The sequence below is a fragment of the Protopterus annectens genome, chromosome 5.part0 (genome assembly GCF_019279795.1).
Source record: "Protopterus annectens isolate FY-2018-M chromosome 5.part0, PAN1.0, whole genome shotgun sequence".
NCBI classification, from domain to species: Eukaryota; Metazoa; Chordata; order Ceratodontiformes; family Protopteridae; genus Protopterus; species Protopterus annectens.
This window is the reverse complement of record NC_056735.1, coordinates 1,110,580,921-1,110,608,744: the sequence shown is the minus strand read 5'-3', so window position 1 is coordinate 1,110,608,744 and position 27,824 is coordinate 1,110,580,921. Positions and strand designations below refer to the sequence as shown.

At 36.5% G+C, this 27,824-nt stretch overlaps 1 long non-coding RNA gene across 1 annotated transcript in view; it reads left to right on the top strand.

The window, feature by feature from the left end:
- The window catches only part of LOC122802062, a 118,507-nt gene that overhangs the window by 62,886 nt on the left and 27,797 nt on the right, over positions 1-27,824 (top strand). The window contains exon 2 of the long non-coding RNA XR_006364866.1: positions 10,352-10,394. This is a non-coding gene — a long non-coding RNA (uncharacterized LOC122802062). The remainder of the gene's footprint in view (positions 1-10,351; positions 10,395-27,824) is intronic.

Sequence of the window (27,824 nt, the reverse complement as noted above, 5' to 3'; positions counted from 1 at the left end):
TTCTTTGCCTCGAGTAAATACAGACTTAACTCCTAATAATAAAGCTGGCTCTGGTGATAATAGAAAAGTGACTGTAGTACAAGTCTCTGAACCTGTGGTGAGTGATGTGGTGCAGGTATATACGACTGATATGCAGACATCCAATGATGTGGCTATGCAGAATATTACTCCCAATGATTCTGTAGTGGGAGTGAGTTGCCAATTCAACCTGATGTGCGGCCAAAAACTATGTGGGCCGTATCAGAAAGTACATCCACAGGGAATGGAAACCCTGTGGCTGTGGGTTTTCATCAGTTCCCTTTACCCATTTCAGTGGAGAGAGGGATGAGGAGAACTCAATCAATCAATCAGGGGAGACAGAAGTGCAAATTTTCGGCCGTGAGGCAGTCCAACTAATCTCTCAAGAAGATGTGCCTAGTATGGAACATTTCTAAATGTAATTTGAATAATGATGAGTTTTTTGTATTAAATAAAGTTTTGAATTTTACTCCGACGAGCTATGGCAGTTTAACGGATATTTTAATTGATGTCAAGATGTTCAGTTGGAACATCATGTTGAAGTTAGAGTTTGCTGGAAATTTTAATGAGCATGTGTCATGTTTTAAGAAGCCAAGTATATATGTACCCAACTATCATCCCCTAGTAGAAACATTTTATAAATTAGTGGAGGACAACTTAAATGTTTTGATGATAAGAATAATAAGAAGAAATGTTATAGAACTAAGTATAATTTGAATTTTAAAGAGCGGAGGGTGTTGAGGAGACTTCAAGATGACAGCACTATCACTATAAGACCAGCTGACAAGGGTGGACCAGTAGTAATTATGGATAGGGATGACTATCAGTGCTCCATGAAGGCTATGCTTAGTGATATGCAGTATTATGCTGTCGTCAGTGCCCTAAAAAATAGGATTAGTATGATGTTGGATGATATGGTCAAAGGTGTCCATTTAACTTTGGAATTGTTTAAATTTTTAGAAGTAGAAAATCCTGTATTACCTATTATACAGGGATTACCTAAGATCCACAAAAATGGGAATAATCCCCCTATGAGACTGATTGTATCAGGCAGGGGCTGGTGCACTGAACCTTTTTCACTTTATGTGGAAAGGTTCCTTCGCCCGGTGCTGGATCGTAATTCAGTGGTTCTTAGGGATACTAAACAGTTCCTTTTGGATTTATACAGCTTTACAAATGAGTCAGAGTTGGGCATGGAATTGATTTTTGTTACATTAGACATACAGTCTCTTTTCGCTATCATTCCCAATACGGCAGGTGTTGAGTCAGTTAAACAATACCTGATCAGATACAATGATTATGGAAAGAGACATATAGATCTGATTTGTCTCTTCCTGGAGGTCATCCTTGAGAACGTCTTCCTCTTTGACCAGGTCATGTATTTACAATGGGATGGTATAGCTATGGGCACGTATTGTGCCAATAACTACACCAACATGTTTCTGGCTCTCTGGGAAGAGGATATGTTGTTCTCTATGGATGCCTTCAGGAGACATGTCCGCTTCTGTTATCGTTTTGTGGATGATGTATTTTTTATCTGGACTGGGAATATGGACCAGTTGACAACATTTGTTAAGCATATAAACAGGATGACTGATTACTTAAGGTTCACCATGGCATCCTCTCAAAGTAGGACAGAGTATTTGGATATTTACATTGAAAGGTTAGATAATGGACTTATCAATACAGGTGAACACAGAAAAAAATGTCAGAGAAACACCCTGTTACACAGGCACAGTATGCACCCCCATTACGTATTTAAGAATGTGGTTAAAGGACAAGGGATGCATGTATCCCGGCTCAATGCCTCGGATGGGGGATACCACTCTGAGTTAAGTGATTTAAAAGAGAGATTTGAGAAGCAAGGGTATAGTCGAGTTGAAATAGAGGAAGGATTATATGAACTGGATTCCCTTAGATGGGGGAGAGCTAGCCCCTATTTTTCCAGTAGGATGGAATGTGAGTTACAGGATGTCCCTGAGGTACATTCCTCTGAGATTAGGATACTCATGTTCTATACCACGGATAATAGGAAGGTATATGAGGTGATTAGTAAGAACTGGGGGGTGTTAACCACTAATCCTGATATTAGGAACATTGTAGGTGATCTACCCAAAATTCAAATTTAAGAACAAGCCAAATTTGAAAAGGATGTTATGTCAACCATTTGACAAACAGGAACATGAGTTGGGCTCGGGTACACACCCTTGTGGACACTGTAATTCCTGTGGCTACATAGATTCCAGTGAAAAGTTTACCCACCCTGATACAGGACAGAGTTATACTTTCACCTCTATGGCAGACTGTGCCATGTCACATGTGGTATATCTTGCCGTCTTTGATACCTGTCGGTCTTTCTATGTTGGGAAGCCTGACAGGATGTTTAGGAATAGGATAAGGGAACATCTGTATGGTATAAGGGTGAGATCGTCCACAAATGCTCTTGCCAAACATGTGTTAGCAGTAGGAGAAGATCATGTGTTTAGGTTCATGGTGATAGATACTGTAAGGCCCCATGTCCGAGGAGGGGACATTAGAAATTCCACTGAGGGGAGGGAGGTGAAATGGATTTTGAGATTTAGGGCTGATAGAGGTAGAGGTCTCAATGAAAGAGGCTCCTTAAAGCCCTTTCTGAAATCCAGGAGACTGCACATTGGTTAAATTGATTAATCCGTTTATTTTAAATCAATAAAGGTTATGAAATGCTTATATTAATTTCATTTGTATATGTTGCTGCCATGCATAAATATATAGTTCATAAAACTATATAGCTTATTTTAGAATAATATGGTCATGAACTGCTTTTTAATAATTTTATGTTTTTATATATACATATGTACATATATAATGCTGTTATGAACATATATAGAGTTATTTCATGCTGTAGGACGTGTGTATATATGTATAGACTCCTCATTCATTTGGAAGATGTTCTTTTATATATTTATAAATGTACTTAATTGACTGAATGTTCTGATTGGTTGAATCATGATATAATAGAACAGTGAACTACACTATGTTATTTCGTTGATGTTCTGAAGAAGCTACAAGTGAAAGTGCTTACCAGTGTACACATTAAAGATGTATTTTCATTTTACGTACTGTTTCTGGCAGAATTTTTTGGATCTGCATGTTTGTCTCTACTGCTTGGACTCTACTTGTTACTAAACTTATAAACAGACTGACTACCACGCTCATACATGTTAGCATTCTGGCTGTCTTCTCAAAATGGCACTGCTGCCTGCACATGCTCACTATTTATATGCACTTGCTACATCTGGAAATGCTTCTTACAAGTACATACACACTGTCTGATCTACAGTAATTAGCCGGGATGGTTGACTTCCCAAAGGGTACAATTATGTATTTCTTAGCATTGAGTTTGAAACCATGGCTTTGGCGTTATTGGTTGGTCAAAGATAGGCCTTCTTGAAGAATGCTAGTGTCTACAGGAGAGTTGATGATAACCTCCAGACCTCCAGCTTGCAGTCATATGCAAACCTAGTCAAGTATAAACCTTCAGCATTTGTTTCCATTTCAACGAAATAGATACCAAAAAGAGGCAGGCCCAGTACAGAGCCCTGGGGATTCTGGCTAGTGATTGGCCTCTTGGTGGAGGTAGCTTCACCTGTTTTGATCTCCTTGGTCTTATCAGTGAGCCAGTTGGCTATCCCCTGGTTGATAAAAGGGTGTATACCTTAATTAGTGAGCTTGTCCATAATGCCTGAGTGGGGTAATGTGGCATTGTAGTATGCTTCTAGGTCAGGAATCCTAACCTTTCCTGTTATACTGGCAAAATCAATCTTTCCCATTAGACTCTAGATTTTTTCCTGTCCTATATAAAGTTTCTAATTTCTCTATTAATTGTATCTTATATTTTTATCAGGTGTTTTTATAATATGCTTGATGGATGTATAAGACCCATGGGACCAGAGACATTTTAAATGCTTGAACCTTACATGTTCAGCATTTTACAGATTCAGATTTTCTAAGTAATTTTGGAATTAGTTCCTTCCACACATCCTGTATGATTTGCTCTGGATTAATTCCCCAATGAAATACTTAGATATTTCATCATATTTCATTTTTGGTAACCTCAGCTACATGGAAAAGTCTAAACCAAGTCATATGTTGGTACATAGCTATATAGTATAGCATTTGCTTTTTCTTTCATTAACTTTGTATCCTGTTATCTGCAAGTGTTATTTCAATATCCCAGATACCTTAAATATGTTGTATTGAGGGTTTGTTACATATAAAATAACATCATCAGCAAATACTGATATATTTTCATACTTTTTATACCAACTGTATCCTGGTATTCGAGATGTTTTTATTTTAACTGCTAAAGGCTCAGCATTCCAAGTTAATAATCTAAGACTGTTCATTAAGAGTGATCTCAGGTTACTTATAACACTTAAGTTCTAAAATTATGATCGCTTTCCATATTTTTAAGTCTAGTAGTCCTCTCATATGCATGTGCCAGCATCATTTTCTTCTGCTGCTGAATAATTAAGTTAATTATGATAATAATATCAAATGTCAGCTATGGTGGTGCAGTGGTTAGTATTGTCGCCTCACAGCAAGAGGTTCTCCAGTTTGATTCTCAGCTGGAGCACCTTTTGTGTGGAGTCTGCATGTCCTCCCTGTGGTTGGGTGAGTTTTAAAGACATACAGGTAGGTGTGTGTGTGTGTGTGTGCGTGTGCCTTCCATGAAGGTTGGACACCAGGCTGGCAACTCGAAACCACAAAAATGTCATTGCCAATCAATTTGCAGAGTGGTGATCCGCTGTGGCAAGCCCTAACCGAAGAAGCCAAAAGACATTTCTTTATAACAATGTCAAATCCCTCATTTACCCCACCCCAAAAAAAAAAAAAAAACATTAAAGAAAACTACAGACATGCATCTCTAATAGTCTGTCATTAGCAGAAGTAGAACTCCCACTCTGTATTGATGAGCAATGTTATCCAACACTTTATTTATTATGGTGGTGGATCACACAGCAAATTGATGAACTAAATGAAATGTTTCATTCTATATTCCCACCCCACACCCCCAGACCTTCCATTTAAATATGAAATTATGTCTGCCACCAGTACAGAGCTGGTAGTAGAAAGTCTGTGGTCATATGGGTGAATCACTATATGAATAATAGATTGGATGCTTTTATTTTAATTTTCTAAATTCGATATTGCATGTAGGTCAGTAACTTGTCATGTAAATTATCCAAGTTCAACAGGAACCTTCCCAGTCATTTTATAGCATATAACAGCCCCTAAAATGTTACTGTACCCTCAACCAATCATTTTGAGTTGTTAATTAATGGTCACTACCTTCCTTTGGAGGTCGCATCCACGGTTATCAAAAAGTGTAGGAATCTTGATGGAGGATACAAATTTAAATAACTCAATGCATTTTGGATTTAGTTTTGTGCACAATCAAAAATAATAATAATAATAATAATAATAATAATAATAATAATAATAATAAAAGTGTAATTGTCTGTGTAATCTTCTAACATATAATGAACAAACCCACATAGTGATCATCCCTAGGATATCTTGCTTAACACACAATAATTGTATATGATATCATGATTCAAATTACATTCACACTGCTGTAATCCCTTCCTGGTTGGTCTACAAGGGAAAAGTCTCCTACTCAATCAAAAATTGTGTAAGATGGTGTAAGTCCCACTACATGTTTTAAAGAGATGGAGAACAAAATTCCCTTCCTGTTAAAGAGTTATGCAATAAACTATAAATTGCAGTGTAATTAAATGAAAATCTATAATAGATATTCATCTCTTGATCTAATTTATTAATTTTAAACAAAAGTGACTTAAAAGTATTCATAATTGCTAACCTTATTCCTCCTATCAATTTATCAATACAACTCCTTCCATGCCTGCTTCCTCTTCTCAGGTAGAAGCAGCAGTCAGTGAACAATGCCCCAGTGTAAATACAGTACACTCTGATGTTTTAAATACAACGACCATGTCAGCACCTGTAGTGAGAAGAAAAACACCTATATCAACAAGTGGAACTGTTTCAGCTGAATGTAATGACACTTCTCTCCGTTTTTCACTCCCTTTTCGACAGGAGATGAGGCGCAATTGGAGTCCACAAACCACCAGGAAAAGGAAGATATCAGGAGGCCAGTTAGAATTTCAGAAAAAAACTTTCAAAACTGTAACCAGGACTTGATTATTAATCTTTCCAGTCACATGCTTATGGACAATGAAAGAAAGATTTTGAACAAAGGTTTGTCCTTCATTCCCTCTCAGGGGACTGATGTAAGTGATTTAATTGTTGACATAAAATGTTTTGTTAGAAATATTGCACTTGGTTTACAGTTTGGCAACAATGCTTCTAATACTGATGTTTTGTCTTTTAAAAACCTTCTACATATATGCCTGCTATACATCCTTTATTGGAAAGTTTTGAAAGAGCTTGCAGTGATGATTTGTTGAAGTTTTTTGAATCTGACAATACAAAACTTGATTTTTACAATATTACCAAGGAAGAGAAGTTAGCCCTTCATGATTTAAAGAACAATACTAGTATAGTCATTCGACAAGCTGACAAAGGGGGAGCTACAGTGCTTCTAGATACCGGCTACTACCATGATACTATGTTAGAAATGCTCTCAGACACTACTACTTATAAGAGATTGAGCATGTCAGATTTAGATAAATTAATAAAAACAGTACATGCAGATTTATATGACATGTTGATGTGTGGGATTATTGATGAAGAACTGTACAAATATTTTTTGATAGAGAAACCTGTGATACCAGTAATTAGAGGTTTACCTAAGGTACATAAGACTACACATAATCCTCCTCTTAGACCAATAGTATCTGGCAGAGGCTGGTTAACTGAGACAATATCTATTTTTCTAGAAAAAAATTTGAGACCAGTCGTGGAATCTACTAAATCTATATTACGTGATACAAAACAGTTTCTGGAAACACTAGCACCTTTCAATGAGAACAATATTCTAGAAACTACAGATTATATGGTAACACTAGATGTTGTCTCTCTTTTCACTTGCATACCTAATGATGTAGGGATAGATTTCTTAAGGTTATATTTGTTAAATAAAGGACTTAGCAATAATCAAGTTATTAAACTCACAATGTTGTTAGAAATGGTTCTTTGTCACAATGTTTTTACCTTTAATAATGAATACTTCCTTCAAATTAAAGGAGTAGCTATGGGCACATCTTGTGCAAACTCTTATGCTAACCTTGTGTTAGCATATTGGGAGAATACGTATGTTTTAGAACATTTGGCTTACTCCACTTCTATAAAATATTATAAACGTTTTGTGGATGACCTTTTTTTAATTTGGGGAGGCACATTAGAGCTCCTGAAAGAGTTTGTTTTATATATTAATGGAACTACCACATTTCTTAGGTTGACTGAAATGTATTCACATAACACAATTGATTTTTTAGATGTGACATTGAGCAAAAAAGACAATACTCTAGAAACAGACGTATTTAGGAAGGCATGTAGGAAGAATGCTATTCTTCACAGAAGTAGCATGCACCCCCCCCCATATACATAAAAACATTGTAAATAATCAGGTGAAACGTTTTTCTAACATAACTAGTGATGATTTGGTTTTTTCTAATGCATTAAAAATTATAGAAAGTGATTTTAGACATAGAGGCTATTGCAATAGAGATATGCGTTCATTGGATACTTTCGAACGTACACATCTAGGACGTCCTTTTATTAAAAAACAAGGCAGTATAGATGAGAGACCTATAGTGAGGAATAATGATAAGAGGAGACTAGTGATACCCTTTACTAATAAAAATACTTCTATTGTCAACATTATTAAGAGACATTGGAATATTCTACAGTTAGATGATGGTATAAAAGACTTAGTGGGTGAGAAACCATCTTTTAGCTATAAGAATACTAAATCTTTGAAACATATGCTTTGTTATGAGAGAGTGCCTAAAAATAAGATCTCCTCTGAGAGAAAGGGTACATTTGCATGTCGCTCTTGCAACCAGTGTATATATATAATGAAATCTAATGTTTTTATACATCCAGACACTGGTGTTAAATATGAGTTCAATGAATACGCTGATTGCAAGTCAAGAAATGTGATTTATTTAGCATCCTGCATAAAATGTTATTGTTTCTATATAGGAAAGACCAATAGAACTTTAAGTGAAAGGATACGAGAGCATTTGTATGCTATACATAGAGAGAATGAAGGGAATGCCCTAGCCAAGCATGTACTACAAAATGACACCACACATGCCTTTAGATTTTTAGTAATAGGACAGTTAACAGAGACAGAAAGACTTGGTAATATTGGCAATAAGACAGAAAAAGCTGAGGCAAAGTGGATAATTAAGCTATCTGCGAATAAAGGTCATGGTCTCAATGATAAATTTTCATTGAGACCATTTTTATTAGATAAACCTTTGAAGCATTAAACAGAGTAATATGTTTCATTATCTAATATATGTTTTAGTATGTTTTAACATTTTACTTCTACTATTCATTTATTAGCATGAGATTTTTAGGATATATATATTTATATATTTTATTTTATGTAATTTTTATGGAAAGGAAATGATGTATTTTTGTAACTTGCATGTGACTTGCTAATGTGATTTTCATTGGTGTTTTACTTATATATAAGTTGATTCAAATTTTTATGGTTTGTTGAAGTCTGATGAAGCGTTCTGAGCAATGTGAAAGCACTTACTTATTCGAATAAAGGACTTGTCTTTTCATTCATCTGGTTTGCTTCGTTTGTTGTGGAGTATCAACCTCTTCTGATTTTGGATTTGTGCTTTTTTTGGGAGGTGATACCTTACCCTGACAGTGTTCTTTTCTTGCAAAATTCCCTTCCTGTTAAAGAGTTATGCAATAAACTATAAATTGCAGTGTAATTAAATGAAAATCTATAATAGGTCTTCATCTCTTGATCTAATTTATTAATTTTAAACAAAAGTGACTTAAAAGTATTCATAAATGCTAACCTTATTCCTCCTATCAATTTATCAATACAACTTCAAAGGCATGCCTGTAAATTATGTATAATTGATTGATAACTTCATCTCATGCACACTCTCCATGCAGAAATAAGAATAAAAAGAAAATGTTAGAAATTAATGGAACATCCATATCTACCTCATATTTTCTTTAAACTATTTTTTTTATTTTTAACACCTTTATGAGCTAATATTAAGGGTAGATGTAGAGTTAAGAAGAGCATATTTACCTTAAACAAACTCTCCTATAGTCAATACTTAATAGCTGTTAATCTAAAATGTTAAGTTCCAAGGAAGTAAAATTTGAGTAAGATGAATTCTATCTCCCTAGTGCCTATTCTCTTTAGTTTTTCAGCTACAGCCATTGCTATTTGGCCATATGCTCAGGAGCCAAAAGTTCTCTACCTAAAGGATCTTGTTGCATCCTTTCAATTATTCCTCTTGTAAAGTTCTGTATTTTTTTTCTTATACAAAAGTTTGTTTTCAAAGGCTGGAAAGGGTGTAGGTAGAGATCAGATCCTATGCAGTTCCATTCTATTTTCCATCTCTCTGACAATTGTGACTGCACCTTCCATTGCTTCTCCCTGTTCTTCCTGTTGCTGTCTAAGACAGATCAAATGCTAAATAAGTTTTCATCCCAGTGGGATAAAAAAAAAACAGCTGGAAGGTTTAATTTGCAGTGCAGCTAGAATTGCTTACATTGCCTGATCACGGGGATGTACTTTGTTTCTTAATTGCCTAGTTGTGGCTGAATAATTATTACATAAATAATTTCCATCTGCACCAGTTTTAGCATTTTTGCATTTTTCCAGAATAGAGATGGAATCTGCTCTTTTTGGATATATGTCTGAAACTGAACTAGAAGATGTCTGAGATTTATTTTTAAGTACAACTGCCAGGAAAAAAGTCCAGCGGGCTTGTCTCAGACATATTTCTCAGAAATATCTGTCTAATACTTTTATTTAGTAATTGTATATGTTTAGCTAAGTGTGTGTGTAATAAAGAAATGCAAACTATTCTTAACAGAACATCTAATATAGCTCATAAATGTTTAGCTTGGCAGAAGTTACAAGATTTATTAGGTAAATATTAATGGTTTTGTATAATTCATACTGCATTTTGTTATGAATGATTGTTTATAGTTTATTTTCTTGTTTTTTTATTGTGTAATATCTATTTGTATTTTCATTTTTTTTGGCTGTAAAATCAAATAAAAATTTGTTGGGGAAAAAAAGAAATATCTGTCTAGGGGTGAATGCATTTTGAATAAAAGCTTTACAGTCATTGCCTGCTTTCTTTTTCAGGTACTCCCAAGAATCTCCAAATGCCCCTTCTGGATGATTTTGAGTAAGTTCTTCTTGTTGTAATTCACTTTGCACCAGCCTTACTTTTAATTTTCCATAAGGTTTCTGGTTCTGCACTATTTTGTCATCATGTCTGTTCAACAATTTCTCTGTGTATTTAACTTTTTGTCACTGTTTTTTATATAGTCCTCTAATAAAGAATTAATTTTAAGTATTTCAACAAAAAACAAGTAATCTCCATGGTATCCCCGAAGTCTCAAAACAACCCATTAAAGTGTAGTGGGTCTAAAAACAAAACAGTGTAAGAAACTTCTTTGTGTGGAAGATTTTCAGTCCATATATTTCTAGTTAATCACTGTATATTAATCAGATCAGACAATAGTAGTAGAAGTAGCGAACGTAAACTTGTCAAGTCAAAAAGTAATAATAGAATATATATAATTCTACACCATTACTAAGTATTCGAAAGTAATCCAAGCAAGGCAGGCAGTCTGTTTCCAGTCAAAAATCCTTTATTAAGTACACAGACAAGCGATCCAAGTAAAACAAAAATAGAGTAATAATTTCCTCACAAGCTTTCTAAATATATATATACTTTTTATCAGGCATGGGAGTGGTTTATTGTGCTGTAAAACAAAGTGTTATTGGTACACATGTTAAATTCACATCCCTTCCCCCATCAGTGTGACATTCGAGCGGGTCCTGCCCTACCTAGTAGCTGTCATAATAATATATAGCCCTAATGTACTTTAATGGTACATCTTATTTAACCAAATTATTAAGTAGATTATTAAGTCTGTGATTTTATACAAGGCAATATACTACATGGCTGGAAATATATCAACCTTAGTTCATTTTGCGATCAAAAATTATATATAAATATATACATATACATTTTGCATGTAAACATCAGTTTCTATTTTCATAACCTATTGTTAACAAAGATCGCTTTTGTCCTTCTAGACTTCTTCAGGTCTGTGTACAAGAACCCTAAAAACCTATATAATTGTATAATTAGTTAGTATTGTTAATACCATCATTTTGAATAAAGTGGAAAAAAGAGAACCAGAAAAAAATAAAAATAAAAAAAATATATATATGTATGATGATGGAAACAAAATATACACTTAATTTCAAATGATTTAAAATGGTATTTAAGACCAATTTGTAATAAAAAATAAAATAAAATACAATTAGTCATGTAAACATTGTGGCAATTTTCTAAGTTCCAGTGCACTTTTAATTGAACAGTAGTAGTTTAGTCCAGGCTTTCTAAAAGAGTTCAGCTTTAATTGCCACATGAGTTCATGTTTCTCCAGAATATTCGGGATGTCTCCTTCAAGATCACCCATGTCTATGCGATCCAGGATCTGGAACTTAAAACCTGTGTGTCTTTTATGAAGAGAAATGTTGACATAGTACCCATTCCTTCTACTATTCCTAACCGGGAATCTTCCATGGTTAATGGTGCTGTTTCTCTTAATATGGATGTTCCCTCTACCATCAATGAAACGAATATTGGTGAAGTTTTTACCACACCACCTGGTAGCAATAAAGTGTCAGATGTTTTATCGAATGTAGACACTCCTCCACCAAATCAGCACGGATACAAAGATGGACAGGCAAAAAATATGCTGGGAGCCAGGCCTAAATTTCCAATTGGTAATATACAGCGTTTGTTACTGCTTCCTGTGCAAAAGCGGACAGCATCGAGGAACCATTCCAGCAGCCGAGGCCGCAGAAAGAGAAAGTTCTCGGGTGGAAATCAGGAGCAGAGGCATCATATGAAGGACTGAAGGAATTGGTGTTTAATTATTCCAGGTTTGAGCTCACTTTATCTGACTATTCACTTTTAAATAAAGGGCTCACATTTATTCCTTCACAGGACAGCCGCCTGAGTGAACTGCTAGCTGATTTGAGAATATTTGGACGTTTAGTGTCCTTAAAATTGTTTTTCTTTAATAAACGAGTTATGAAAGAGAAATCTCTAGATTGTTGTCACATGCGTAAGAGCACTTTTTCACCCGTGTTACCTGCACAAATGGAATGCTTTATTAAATTATGTGAGCAAGATTTCTATACATACTTTCTGCAAGGCAAACGGAAATGTTTGTATTTTAATATAACTAATGGTGAATGGCGCTCGTTGAAGAATTTATGCAGTAACACTGAGCTGACTATTAAGCCAGCTGATAAGGGGGGTGGGATCGTGCTACTTAATACTATAGATTACAATGAAACAATGTATTTAATGCTAGAAGAAGCTGTCACATACAGTGAGATTAATGGAAATACATTAAATGAGATAATTAGGAATATTCATGAAGTAATTTATGACCTTCTTATGTGCAGACAAATTAGTTATGAGCTATATGAGTATTTTTTAGTTGAGCATCCTTTAATTCCTTATATCAAAGGACTACCTAAAGTTCATAAGGAGATTTATCCATTACCAATGCGCCCTATAGTTGCGGGTGAAGGGTGGGCCACTGAAACAATATTTGCATATTTAGAGAAGACTTTAAATCCTCTAGATCCTCTAGTTGGGGATATTTCAACTGTTTTAAAAGATACTTATCAATTAATTGACATCTTGGAACAGTTTTCTACCGATGGGACTATAGACACCTGTTTATTGGTTACTCTTGATGTGAAGAATCTGTTCACTTCGATCCTTAATGACTATGGTATTGAAGCAATTAGGGAGTTGTTGAATCACAATCATAATGTTAGTAATGATCAACAATTACTCATATGTACTTTGTTAGATACTGTTCTCTCTAATAATGTATTTATGTTCAATGATAAGCTATATTTACAAAAATGGGGTGTCGCCATGGGCACCCCATGTGCTAATACATATGCTAATCTTGTAGTATATTACTGGGAGAAGAATCATCTTTTTAACAGTATATACTATGAAAAAAATTTGCTGTATAGGAGATTTGTAGATGATGTACTGATATTTTGGAATGGGACTATAGAAGAAGTTAGGGAGTTCATTGCCTATTTAGAATCAACCACTAGTTTTCTAAGGTTTACCATGGAATATTCTAGCTCCACCATTGACTTTCTAGATATTGCCATTAATCTAGATACACAAGGTTACATTTCTACCTCTCTTTTTAGGAAACCATGCTGGAAGAATACTTTACTTCGATTTGACAGCATGCATCCGCAATTTGTTTTTCCTAACATAGTCAAAAGTCATTTTATTAGATTAACTAGACTGTGTAAAGAGATTCATATATTAAATGAACAGGCTGATTTTATGGAACGTCTCTTTGTAGAAAGAGGTTATAATAGAGACATGGTAAAAGATATAAGAACCTCAGTTCTTAAAGAATATAGAAACATGGACAAGAAAGGGTATGTTAGGCAGAAGGGCCCTACATATAGTAACGGTAATTTTATCACAAATGATATGAGAGTGACGTTTACCACCAGGTTCACTAATGATAATAAAGAAATTATAAAAATCATACAGAAAAATTGGTACATACTAACAATAGATTCTTCTATTGTTAAAATAGTAGGTGAAACACCGAAATTTCCCTACAAAAACAGTAAAAATTTGAGGAGGTTACTATGTATGGATCATGGACAACAAGTTAACAAACAGCATTTTGAACTCAATGAGAAGGTAGGCACATATCCTTGTGGCAAGTGTAACATGTGTAAGATGATTGTTGATACACAGGTTTTTACACATTCTGATATGGATTATGTCTTTAAACCCAGACTTTTTGCTTCATGTGATAGTGCCAATCTCATTTATTTGGCCTCATGCGTCCAATGCCAAGCATTTTATGTTGGTATGACAACAAGAAGGCTTAAAGATAGGGTTTATAATCACATATATGAAATTAGAAAGTCTAACCTACAGAATGCTTTAGCTAGACATATTATGTCTAATGAGGGACATGAATTTAGGTTTAGAGTGTTGCAGTTAGTAACCCCCAACAAGAGAGGGGGTAACAACATGAACCATTTGGAGACAGTGGAACTCCAATGGATTTTTAAGTTACGAGCGCACCAGGAGTCTGGTCTTAACCAATCAATAACTATCAAGTCTATACTTGAAGCACTTAGTAACAAATGACATCATTCACACATATTTTACATTTCATATTTTACATTTCATTATTATTGAATTTTGGGGTAGATGATTACTTATGAATCATATTTAGAATTCACTAGATGTGTTAATTTGTGATTTATTATGATTTTTCCTAGGATAGAGTTTTATATGTTGTTAATATATGATTCATAGATTTACACATTTACATATGTATACACATTATGTATTTTAGACGTATATGTCTTTTGTACATTTTATTTAATTGTATTTTTAGTGTGTATTTTTGTTTAGGAAGGGGAAATTATTAATATTTATTTCATTTTATAAATGTGTTATTTTATATTATATTTTTGAGATGATGTAGTGTATGTCCGCAGATCTGCAGCTGTGGTTAGAGCGTTTATGAATTATTTAGTGTATATGAGCAACTGTGATTGCAATATATGCCTACAGATTTGCAACTGTGGTTAGAGTGTTGATGAACTACTGAGTGCATCTAAGTAATTGTGAACTTAAGCAATTGCTTGTTTAATTAATTAATTGGTTAAAATGAAAGTATTATACCTCCTTGTTTTTATATAAAAGGAAGTTTGAATGGATGTATTTTAAGATCTGATGAAGCGTACCTGGCAGTACGCGAAAGTGCTCATCTTTTTTACTTGTACTATGCAATAAATGTTAATAAATTCAACAGCCATGTTTACTTAATTATCGTGGTGGCTACTCACTCGTATTATTATTGTTATTACTATAGTTTGCTTGGCTTGAGTTGACGAGTGGACCTTTAGATATTTAGCGGCACCTACATTCTCTAATATATGAAGAGAAAGGTGTTTGGCTAGTGCATTATTTTTACATCCAGAGCGGATTTCTGACAGATGACATGAAATCCTTCGCTTGAGTTTATTTACAGTCTTGCCCACATAGAATGCATCACATTTATTGCACTGTGCCCTGTAAATTACTTTTTTAGTGTTACAGTCACCCCCGCACTGGTTTTAATGATCTTCTTTAAATAAGGGCAATAAAAACTATCACTTTGCTGTATAAATATACAAAATGTACAATTAGTTTCACAACTTTTAGTGCTTTTCTCACATGGTCTAGGTTTAAATTCAACAAAACTTCTAATATTCTTGGCCTTCCTCTCTTCCCATAGCTGTACTTCAACTACTTTCTTAGATATGCAGATTTCCAAGGACACCAACAATAACAGAATCACCACTGATCTATTCAGAAAACCAACGAGGGTTAACTTATTACTCCACAATAAAAGTCTACATCCTACAAAAACCAAGTATAATGTAGTGAAATCCCAAGGTTATAGATTAGCTCGAATTACCACAGAGATGGAACCATTTTTGAGAAACCTGAACAACTTAGAGAATGATTTTCTAGTGAGAGGCTATGAAAGTCAGATGTTAAAAAACATCCTGGAACCCATTATAGAACTGAAAAGGACTGAAGCACCTTCACTCAACCTCCCCAGTAGAAAAATGTTAAGTAATCCCACAGAGAATAACAAATGCAAAAATAGCTGCATCCTGACATACACTTTGGATTATCACAGTATCAAAATATTATTGAAGAAAACTGGGACATTGTCACAGGAAACCCTTTTCTGATTAACATCTTAGATGAAGCCCCATCATTTGTTTATAGGAAGGCCAGGAATATTAGATGTTTTGTTGAATTTAAACCTAGACCATGTGAGAAAAGCACTAAAAGATCTGAAACTAATTGTACATTTTGTATATTTATACAGCAAGGTGATAGTTTTTATTGCCCTTATTTAAAGAAGATCATTAAAACCAGTGCAGGAGGTGACTGTAACAATAAAAAAGTAATTTACAGGGCACAGTGCAATGAATGTGATGCATTCTATGTGGGCAAGACTGTAAATAAACTCAAGCGAAGGATTTCATGTCATCTGTCAGAAATCCGCTCTGGATGTAAAAATAATGCACTAGCCAAACACCTTTCTCTTCATAAAAGACACACAGGTTTTAAGTTCCAGATCCTAGATCGCATAGACATGGGTGATCTTGAAGGAGACATCCCGAATATTCTGGAGAAACATGAACTCATGTGGCAATTAAAGCTGAACTCTTTTTAGAAAGCCTGGGCTAAACTACTACTGTTCAATTAAAAGTGCACTGGAACTTAAAAAATTGCCACATTGTTTACATGACTAATTGTATTTTATTTTGTTTTTTTCTACAAATTGGTTTTAAATACCATTTGAAATCATTTGAAATTTAAGTGTATATTTTGTTTCCATCATCATACATATATATATATATATTTTTATTTTTATTTTATTTTTTATTTTTTTCTGGTTCTCTTTTTTCCACTTTATTCAAAATGATGGTAATAACAATACTAATTATACAATTATATAGGTTTTTAGGGTTCTTGTACACAGACCTGAAGAAGTCTAGAAGGACGAAAGCGATCTTTGTTAACAATAGGTTATGAAAATAGAAAATGATTTTTACATGCAAAATGTATATGTATATATTTATATATAATTTTTGATCGCAAAATGAACTAAGGTTAATATATTTCCAGCCATGTAGTATATTGCCTTGTATAAAATCACAAACTTAATAATCTTCTTAATAATTTGGTTAAATAAGATGTACCATTAAAGTACATTAGGGCTATATATTATTATGACAGCTACTGGGTAGGGCAGGACCAGCTCGAATGTCACACTGATGGGGGGAGGGATGTGAATTTAACATGTGTACCAATAACACTTTGTTTTACAGCACAATAAACCACTCCCATGCCTGATAAAAAGTATATATATATATATTTAGTAAGCTTGTGAGGAAATTATTACTCTATTTTTGTTTTACTTGGATCGCTTGTCTGTGTACTTAATAAAGGATTTTCGACTGGAAACAGACTGCCTGCCTTGCTTGGATTACTTTCGAATACTTAGTAATGCTGTAGAATTATATATTTTCTATTATTACTTTTTGACTTGACGAGTTTACGTTCGCTACTTCTACTACTGTTGTCTGATCTGATTAATATACAGTGATTAACTAGAAATATATGGACTGAAAATCTTCCACACAGAGAAGTTTCTTACACTGTTTAATTTTAAGTATTTCCATGTACATTGTATCTAGTTTCTCTCTCTGAAGGAGTCTGACACTTTATCAGTCATTCTGATTGCCACCTCTGCAACAATTTCTTGAGACACGCAGCTGCCAGTGGTAAGACCTAACCCAGGATCTTTTAGCTGTTTCTTTTTCTTTTTCTGGTCTGTTCTTGCCCTGAAAGTAAGTGCAGTGATCACCTAGAGATTCTAGGGTATAATTGTGAAATAGAATTGTCATTAGATACTGGCATTCTACCCTATTTTGTAAGCCCCAATAGGAGGGTTATATTTGGCTTTCTATCAGTTGCTCACCATACCAAAAGTCTTGAGAGTTCCTTGTGTTATACTAGGTCATTGCCAAGTCATAAACATGGCAAATGAGAGCAGATAGACATCAGACACTCCTTTCTAGGTAAGTTCATCCCTGAGGTTATGTCACGGGCCTCATATGTTGCCAGCCCCCTCCTTGTCTAGCAGGAGTTGACCTCATGTCCATCGCTGACTGTTGATGAGAGACCATAGAAAGGTATACCCTGAAAGCTCACAACAGGGGAGCATTCTGTAGTATCCATACCAGCTTCCATATGGTAGAGGCTAGAATGTGTGCCCAATCTTTAATGCTGCAGTTATCCCTCAAGTGGTAGCACCTGGGATCAAGGTCTCTTCTGCCCATGATTTACGGTGTAATCTAACATAACTCAGTAAGCCACATTGGAAATACTTCACTAGGTTATCCAACACCAGCAGGACCTAGAAGAAAGGACAAATCAGGTGCTGAACATGTGCACATGTGTAAACTATTTGGTGTCTGGTGGGTTCTGTTTTTATAGGTGTAGTGTAGCAAGGTACCCAAAAGGAACATAGACATATACAAACATTAGGATCTATGCAGGCTGCGTTCTACCCTAGTGCTTCCTCCATTAAGAACGTATCCAGGTACTGGAGTCCTGGCCCCAATCTGTGTCACTTACCCATTGCATCCTTGACTCCATATGCCATATTGGGTCTAGATTAAGAGGTGGTCCACCCTCTCCCTCTTTGTCTTGTAAACAGTATTTAGATGAACTGCAAGCCCTTCTAGCTAAAATGGGTAAGAACAATGAGACCTCTCTGATTTATATCCCCCCCACCTCCAAATAACTCTCCTTGGGAGAAGCTCTTAGGCTCGTGAAGTTTTATATTGATTGACATGTGCCCCACTTACCTTCTCACTGCAAATGCCTTAATGAGGATCTGGCTAAGAAAGAAAAGCCCTTGGTCATCCCACACATGGATACTCTTTGTACTCTCTGACAATATTTTTGAAGGTTGGAAGCATTCAGATTCTTCTCTTTATGATCCTATGAAGGCAAATGCCATGTGAAACCTCTCAGTGAAGTAAAGTGAAGAAATAGTAACTAAGCAACCTAGAGCAGTTACTTCTGTGATTCCTATGGGCTTATTATAGGTCCTGGAGTCTACCATGCCTATCTTTCTACCTGATAAGGAGACCAAAGCCTCCATCAGGGTGGGAAGAGGGTGATCTTCTCTGCCATAATGGTATTCAGATTTCTCAGCTATCTGTCTCATATGTCTATGTTCCAGTCCTCCCTAATGAAACAGGCAATGGGCAAACTCAGAGCCCCTCCTGATTCTAGTCTCATGAAAGTGTTGGTTAAGGCTCATAACAAAATTCTACAGTGTGTTTCCATGTGATCCATAAGAACTATGACTATGCTTATGGCTAAAGCAGAAGGATCAAGAATGTGCCTTCATAGTATGGGAGCACTAAGGTTCTTTTTCTTTTGAGATGAACTCAGGCAAGTTATTGTTGTCCATTTCTGGGAAGAAGTCATCTTTTGGCAGGCTCCCCAGACCTGATCAAAAATCTTTACAAGAGGAAATGAAGACTAATCACATTTAAGGAAATCTAAGATGCTTCAAATCTCCAGCACTTTTTCCCGGCCAGCCCATTTTTTTTCTAGAAAGCAGCCCCCATAGGATAAAAAGGACCTCAAGCATCAGGTAATCTTTCACCTTCTGTGTCCCTGACAGGTTAGCCAGAATGGTAATCCTATTGGCCTAGCAATAATAATATTGACTTGCCCTTGGGGAGCAGTTCTCTGATTTTGTCTCAGTTTGGAGAGCCATCATCAAAGGTAATTGGGTTCTTGATGTAGCCATGAAGAATTACATATTAAAGATTTTAAATCCTCATGCAGAAAGAGCCCCACTCAGAGACAAAATCATTTCTGCAGGACTTTTGGAATAAACTTTGTGTACCCCTTTGCAGTACATTTTCCAGGCCAGCCCATTATCTAGAAAAAACTGTTTGTCCTCCAGAGCAAAGCCAGGGATTCTATTCCCACATCCTCTTAGCTTCAAAAGGGAAAGAAAGCTTTCATCCTATCCCTGATCTTAGCAACTTCACTGAATAAACTGATAACATGATATTCTGAATGTACACAACCCAGGGGTCATGACTTTGTTGCTGCAGATTGCCTGGGTGCTGTCACTCTATATAAGGGGATATTTTTTGAAACACCATTCACTAGGGTCCATACAGGGAGTTTCTTTAGTTTGCTCTTGGCAGGCAGTACTTTAAACAAAAAATGCTCTTTCTGGTATATTTTTGTGCCCAGAGCATTTAACATAGTGATAGGGTGTCAGAACCCTTGCGGTAGATGTACCATCATATATTTCCTTACCTGGACAGCTTGCCCCTGGTAGCCATGTTGATGGACTGCCTGGTACTGTCCTTGTTTTAAGTGCCCATCATATATTAAAGTCCAAACACCTTAAATAATTCATCAGCTTTAATAAGAAGTCCAGGCTAACAGGAGCTGCAGCAAACTTTATGTACATGATGTTGTAGTAGCTAGAATTTTCCAGGTACCCATGCAGAGCTACCGTATAGCAGCTAAGATGAGAAAGAGATCAGAACTAGCTAGAGCTAAAAAAAAATTTAATGTACTCCACAGCAGAGTATTTACACTAAACAATGTGTACTCACCAATGTTAACCATGTAATATCCATTACACTATCCCACTTCCTTCTTGTGCTGCAAACTTCCTGCATAAACAATATTTTTTAGTACAAGTAAATATTTGGTTCAGTAGCATACAATATGAAAAAAATCAGAATTTCCACTGTACAACATTTATCAGCAATCATGCATTTGTTTACCATTTAAAGTTTCATTATCAGTTTCTGTGACAGGCTTTGGTGAAACCAGAAAACATTCTTGCCCTTTACCAGAAGTCTCATTACTGTCTAATATAGTCATTCACATAAGTAGGGGTACACACATCATTGACAGAATGAACAAGTTGGGCAGCAAAAAGGCAAATATGAAGCTTTTCAGAATGTTCATCTTCTCTGACAAGTATGAGTAAGGGGTTTTGGCCATCTTCATTTACAACACCTGCAGGAGCAGGTCTCAGCTTCAGCTTCTTCACCTGTCTCAGATGTGCCAGTTTGCAAATGGGGGAAATGAAACTCTTCCCCACTTAATGACTCTTCTGTCTCTTTTCCATGCTCACAGTCTGATTCAGTCTGTGGATTTTACTCTGATTCCATCAAAATGCCCTCTCACAGGCAAACCAGGAACAATGACCAGAGTATAAGATAAAAGATCTGAACAACTCACAGTTGTATCAAGGATCCATTTAGGACTACAAACACAGTTTCTTATATAAACTTCATCTCTAGGATCACAGGAAGTTACTAGGCTGTTGGCCCTGAGGCCCTTACAACCCTAGCCAAGAATTTAGCCCATGTTCCGACAAGTCACCACCCAATGCCCCTGTCTAGCAGGGACACAGGTGGAATCCCAGTGGTGCATTTTCTGTTCTCCATCCAGTTATCCGGGTTGCACTTAAAAAGGGTTAATGAGGTATTCTGCTTGATGTGGAGCGGGAGTCTATTCCACAGAAGGGGGAGTCTCTGGGACACAAATCTGTCCCACCAACAAGTCCTATTGATGTCACAGACCAGGTTGAGGTCACGCTTGCAGTTACTCGAGTGGAGCTTGACTTGTGGATATGCAGCAGTCCCATCAAGGCAGGGTGTGAGATTGCTTTGTATGCCAGACAGAGGTCACCTCTGAGCAGTCTGTAGGAGACTGAGTAGAGGGACAGGGCCTTTAGCCTGTCTGTGTAGGTGGAAGTTTGAGGACCTGGATTCTCCAGGTGAGGAACCTCTGTGGTCTCTCCATCTGCTGCATGTGCTTTGTGAGGTACATGCCAAAAGGGGCACTGTACTCAGTAATGGTCTTATAAGGGAAGAATGCAGGGATGTTATGACAACCTTGTCCCTGGATAAGATTCCCTTACTTATGAGGTGGGCCATGTAGAAAGCTTTCTGTACAACTGAGGCAATATGATGGTCAAAAGTCAGTTTGCTATCAACCTGGGTGCACAAGTCCCTCACGACTGATTGCATGCTTAGGACCTTGTTATTAATGGGATAATTTGTGGGAACGTCACTCTCCCCAAAGGGAATGATGATGCATTTTTTGACATTCAGTTTGAGTCCATGTTTCTGGCACCAGTCATTTCTTTGGGTGAGACCCTCTTGGGGGATGTCCACATCACTAGGGGAGTTGAAGACAGTGCCCAGCTTGCAGTCATCTGCAAACTTGGTCAGCCATAGCCCACTGGTTTTGGCCTGCACCTCAGAAAAGTATATCCCAAACAACAAAGGCCCCAAGACTGATCCCTGGGGTACACTGCTCATTACAGTTTGACTGCTTGAGGTGGCTCCCCTATTTTGACTAGGTGGATTTTATCAGTGAGCTAGTTTGCTACCCATCTGGTAACATACGGATTGATGCCTAGTTGAGAGAGTTTATCTATTATACCCGAGTGGGAAATAGATCAAAGCCTTTGGCCAGGTCAAGGTAGGCGGTGTGCACCATCTTCCCTCATCCATGGCTTTGGTGACTTTCAAAGCAGTCGACCAAATTTAACAGGCATGACCTCCCATAGACTAAACCAAACTGTGTGGGATCAAGTGTTTAGAGGTTGCAAATGTCCTTGTTAATGAGGTCCATGATAATCCACTCCATGGCCTTGCAGATCAGACTAGTTACACTGATGGGTCTATAATCTCCTGGATCGGTGGACACTCCACCTTTGTGCAAAGGAATAACAGTGGCTGTCCTCCACTCAGCTGGGAAGAAGCTGGTACTCAGGCTTTGGTTGAATAGGGTGCCTAATGGTGCTGCAACTTCCTGCCTGAGTTCATGTAGGATGCAGCCTGGAATGTTATCAGGTCCCATGGAAGCTGTACTTTTTGCCTTTGAGAGGGCTGTGATGACTTGCTCCCTAGAGATAAGGGAAGGGGGCAGGTGTTGGTGATGTCCTGATTTACTGAGGGGGGGACAGAGGGGTGAAGTTTTCACTGAGCCTGTCTGCCAGCAGGTTGGCTATATCTATGGCATTCGTGTATGCGGTGTCCTTGACCACCAGTTCTGAGCACATCTGAGTGCTTCCCTTGAGATTACGGACATAAGTGAAAATGGTGCAAAACTTCTTCTTTTTATGTTTATTGAAAACCTGCTTCTGGGAATACAATTTGTTCTGCATTTTTGCTTTCAGATCCAGTGAAAATGAGTAAAATGTGGGTCTTAGACTTTGTATCATAACCATTTGTGTTGGAGATAAACCTATCATCATCTAATGAGTAATTCTGAAAATGAGCAAAAATTTTGTTTCAAAGGTCTCAAGTTTCATTTTCTGCATTCCTTCCTTTAAAGTTTGCACAGAATTACTTGCCAAGCAATGAAATGATAAATTCCACTTCTCTGTGAAGTTCACAATTTCCATACTGTTGAAACAAAACACATTGTTAGATACTATATTTTTGAAACGCCATACATACTAAAACTTTGTCTTTAACTTGTTCCATGTAGAGCAGCAGAGTTCATGGCATACACAACCATCTGCTTTCAATGGTCATCTACTAAAACCAGAAACATTTTTCAATGGAATGGAACATCACCATCGCAGCACAAATATAGTCTAGACTACGGCTTCTTAGGCCAATCCCATGAGTGCATAATTGTATTTGGTGATGCTATACTGTATGGCTAACATTCTTTAAATATTTTTACCCCCCCCCCCCAAAGTATGATCCATGCCAAACCACCTCAAACATACCAGGATGATTTCAGTTTAATATTTTATTATTACAGAATTACTTTGCAAAGGAATTATGATCCTTAACCTTAGAATACATGATCATCTCTGGCAATATTGCAGTCTTCTGGAACAGTATAGCATAAATCCTGACTCAATTATTTTAGGCCATCCTGTTAACACATATTCATACACTTGTGAGAGAGTTACATCTTTGGCTGTCCAGTGATTAATTTACTTACTGTGCTCTGGGTATCAGTGCTTGATTAGGTATGCCTAAGTCTGTAGGCTTTTCTGGAATAGGTAATGTACTACTTAGTATAACAGCTTTAACATGATACTGATGCAGCTCGACTGAAGAAACTTCAGCTGTACTCGGTTGCATACCGCCTACTCAGAGGTGATCCCTGCCTGACATACAAGGCCATGTCCAACCCAGAATTGATGGACATGCTCCACCTAAAGAAAACCATATCCCCTTGAGCCACATGCTCCAGGGATCTAAACCGCACCACAACAATAAATAGGACGTGCTAGAGGGATAGATTCCTGTCCCAGAGACTTCCCATGCTCTGGAAGAAGATTCCAATCTACATTAGGCAGAGCTCCTTGTTAACCCTCTTCAAGAGAAACCTTGACGAGTGGATGGGAAACAGAAAGTTTACCTGAGGGATCACTTCAATGGCTCTGCTGGACAGAGGCACAGGGAACTAATCTAAGGGGCCAGTGAGGGCCAACACATTCCAGCTAGGCTTATAAATTCCTTTGGGCAGATAGCCTAGTACCTACCTATGAACCTTAATGAAGTATAATTAGCTCTATACTCATTTGCTCTAAGTAACATTGTCTAGAGTTTTTATATTGGTGAACTCGTTTCTGAAAAAGGTTTATTTTAGCTGAACTAGGTAATCAGTGGCCTGTGATCTGCATACATAGCAAAAACAGGGCCAAAGAATACTCATGATATCTGTGGATTCATTTAATTACTGATAAGCCCTTTTTATCTTACTGTGACTACTTCTCCTCCATAGGTTTCAGTGTGCATGATATAAAACCAAGGGTTTTTTCATTAGGCACCCTATGTGAAAGCACAGTTTCTATGCCAATTGATGTACCTGGGTGTAAGCCATGCACAAATGACAGGGAAAGGACCAACAGAGGTGGAAAAGCAATCTATATAAGGGAAGCCATCAAATGTGAGATCAGAGAGGAGGAAACTTCCATGATTAAGGAAGCATGGAAGCCGGCAGGGTCAGACGGTAAACTAAGCAACCTGCTTGTTAAAATAGAGGCAGGAAGAACTGCCATTGCTTGATACAGTACCTTGACCCCAAGCACACCAAGGGAGGAGGAGGATTATAAATTGCAAGGGAGAATAATAAAGTGGGATAGGAGGAAAGGAGTTATATTCTTAGGAATCCAAGCTTTCTAGAAGCAGGAAATTCAGAGCTCCAGACTGAAAGAGAGTATGAGTTGATTTTAGTCTCATATAGTGAGAGGTCTAGCCAGCTGGTGTAGGTATGTACCAGAAAGGGGAGAATCCTGGATGAGGTAATAACCAAGGCAGAAAGGGCCTCAGATATTCAGGTGAAGGTGCCATTAGCTAGCAGTGATCATGCTAGAGTTATCATTTAGAATAGGAGGAACAATAACAAAACAGAGACAAATATGATGGAGTAGAGTTTAGATTTGATTATGCTGAACTGAGCAGATGGTTTGGGCTGCATTAAAGGACTAGGAGCAAAATGAAGGAGGAAACAAACTATGAAAAATTGTCAGAGGTTGAATACTCAGAACAATGGACAATGATTTGAAGATGAGGTAAAAGATCAAAAAGTAGAGAAGGTCAAATTAAGTACTTAATACTTAGGAGTATGGATTAAAAAGGATTCTGGTGTGGCAGCTAAGGATATGTGGGAAGAGACTAAACAAAAGATAATACAAAAACTGAAAAATTGGAAGCTCTGTTTTATGGATATGGATAGCAAGATACAAGCAATTAAAATGTTTTAGTCGCTTTAGTTTTATACAAAGGTCAGGCATATTTTTATTAACCAGAGGAGAAATTGTGGATAACAGTTAATGAAAAGGTGAAGGATTTTATCTGGGAGGAGAAGACAGCAAGAGCTAAGTGGGATATGCTGATTTTTCCAAAAGAACAAGGCGGTTTGGGATTATCCAATTTGAAGGAGTATTTCAGAGCTACACAGTTAAGGCTCCTATACACAGCAGAAGCAGAAACCTATAATTCAATGTCAACCCTAAGAATAAGGGATACAACTGGACCTGGAATCCTAATTTATTACTAAAAGAAGATATTATACAAGAAATTGATGACCTGTTGGATGAACTTCTCTCCAGATCTGTTACCTCTCAATTACCATTTGACATTCACTGGGCCTCTACAAAAGCCCAAATTAGAGGGGTCCTTATTAATAAAGCTACCTATTATAAGAAAATACACAATGCTAAGGAAAGCTCAATAAAAAAGAATCAGCAAACTGGAGACAGAACTACAAGTAAACTATAATCAGGAATCTGAAAGTCAACTAGACTATTTTCAGAAATAATTATATTTACTAAACGCAAACCATTTATCCTTTCATGAAATAAAAAAATCCTAGCCTACTACTTGGAATGGTCACAAATGCCCTCTAAGTTCTTGGCAAGACTCATAAATCAGAGGAAACCATCTCCTAGCATAACTGACATAACATATAAAGGAAAAACATATTATACTAGCCATGAAATAGTCCAGCTATTTGTAAACCTATATTCCCAATCCTTCGGTGCTCAGACATTCCCACCACCAGAACAAGAGATGGACCATTTTTTAAGTCAACTAAACTTTCCAGAACATAACTAAACCCAACAGGAATCCCTTTTATTTCCTATTACCCAGCAAGAAATAATAATGGCTATAAATCACCTTAAACCGAACAAGCCGCAGGACCAGATGGATTCACAGCAGGATTCTATAAAGATTTCAGTCAGAAAATCTCAAAAATGTTACTTTATTTATTCAGCTATATAAAAGATAATAATATTACAGATAGACACCTTGACATCTCCAAAGCAATCTTTATCCTCAAAGAACACACTGACCCTAAAAATCCTTGGAACTATAGACCTATTTCCCTGATTAACCTGGATATTAAAATCTTTGCTACAGTAATGGATAACAGATTAAAATCTATTATCTCTAGTATTATATCACCCAAACAATCAGGATTTATACTATACAGACAAACCTGTGACAATACACTCACACTAGATGCAATGATAACTCTTTCCAACCAAAGTCACACTTCACTATTCACCCTTGCAATTGACACCTCCAAGGCTTTTGATAGACTAAATCTAAACTTCCTTCTCTCAGTATTACCCCACTATGATATACCCCCTAGCTTCATTCAGTCTATTAAACCACTATATTCTAATGCCCATACATCACTACAAATTAATAAGATCACCTCTTCTACGATCCCTATTAAGAATGGAACAAGACAAGGATGCCCACTATCCCCATACCTTTTTAATTTATATATCAAGCCCTGTTTTTACTTATTACACAGAAGACCTTTCATCACATACCGGTTCTATATAACACTAGGATTGCCCTATCAGCATTTGCAGATGACCTAAACTTAACACTTTACACTACCTAGTTCTGACTTGCTGAAAATTCTGAATTCCATAGATACCTTTTCTAAATATTCTAATTACAAATTAAACTAATAGAAGCAGTATCACCTTAGATGGAATAAACTTCAACTCTCCTTCTTATTAAAATTAGCTATTGTTAAGATGAACATATTACCAAAATTGCTGTATATATTTAATGCCTCCAATATAATAGAACACAAAAAATTCTTCAAGATGCTATAGTCCTCTGTGTCCAAATTCGTATGGTCTCCTAAATCAGTCAGAATTGCATACAAAAAGATGGTATATCCTAAGAATAAAGGAGGGTTAAGCCTCCCCGACTTCAAACTATATTATGATATTATCAATTCTAGCAGAATTCTGGCTATTTCTGACTATAACCCAAACAAGAAGACATGGACATCAATCTGGATAGAACTTATTTATAACTATGTTAAAAGTCTCAACTTCACTCCTAAAGCTCTTCCTTTCCTTAACAAGGAGAGCCTAAA